A 956-nucleotide genomic window follows, 5' to 3' on the forward strand; every position below is an offset into this window, starting at 1 on the left:
CACAGGAGTAGGAACAGGTTCGAGGCAGGCAGCGCTGGCTGCAAGAACCCACCCTGCCGCTTCCTCCTTCCAGTGCAGTTCCAGCAGCTCTGTCAGCAGCGTGTGCAGCTCGGCGCTGCTGGTGGGTGTTGCAGGGAGCCAGCAGAAGACATCGCTCTAACAAGCTTTGAGCCAGTCTGTGCACGCTTGTTTCCGGTCCGTGGGGAGCCAATATTTGGGATGTGTTGGAAGTTTTGGGAGACTTTGTTCTCTGACGCTGTGAAAGGCTGGGGAGGGGGGTTCCAGCGCTGGTGCGTAGGTGCCAGCTGAGGTTCCTCAGCTGGCTGCAGGGAACACTCCCCACAGAAGTTCCAGCGATGCTTTGGCTTCCCCGGCTGCTGCTCCAACGAGACTTTGCCCTGTGCCATTGGTCTGAGCTTAGGTTCTTGAGCAGGACTGTAAAGCTGTGCCAGTCGGCGCAGCTCCGGGTGCTGGTGCAAGCGGGAGCTGCAGCAGGCACTGGGGAGGCCGGGCAGGGCGGTGTGGACTGAAACGTCTGGCTGTTCCGGTTCGGGCCGTGGCTTTCCTTTGGATAAAGAAACGGTGAGCTGTGGTTCCCACCGCTCAGAACTCCTGTTTTTCCCTCACTTGAAGCCTCGCCCCTTGGCAAATAATCCAGTTGTAGTTTTGGTTGCTTGCTTATCTCCGTCTGAAAAACCGCTGGATTAGCGTCCTGAGCCAATAAAGGCGGGTGATGGATGTGTTTTAGCGCTCATTAGCAGTAGCGAGTCCTGAGAGACAGGCAGAGCTGGAACTGGAAATCCTGAAGACCGGCTAAGAGACTTTGTTTTGGATTAAGAGAGTTAAACCTGCTTTAAGCCTGCCTGGGGAGAAGCAGCGCTGCAGAAATGTGCTTAGTCATGAGGATTTTAACACCATCTTCCGCGGCAGAGGCTGGCGCTGACACTGCGGCCATG

At 56.5% G+C, this 956-nt stretch overlaps 1 protein-coding gene across 1 annotated transcript in view; it reads left to right on the forward strand.

The window, feature by feature from the left end:
• The window catches only part of DAZAP1 (DAZ associated protein 1), a gene marked incomplete at both ends in the record, with an annotated part of 16,584 nt that overhangs the window by 14,780 nt on the left and 848 nt on the right, over nt 1–956 (forward strand). The window lies entirely within an intron of this gene.

This window comes from Buceros rhinoceros, unplaced genomic scaffold (genome assembly GCF_000710305.1).
Source record: "Buceros rhinoceros silvestris isolate BGI_N320 unplaced genomic scaffold, ASM71030v1 scaffold24525, whole genome shotgun sequence".
In the NCBI taxonomy this organism is placed as follows: domain Eukaryota; kingdom Metazoa; phylum Chordata; class Aves; order Bucerotiformes; family Bucerotidae; genus Buceros; species Buceros rhinoceros.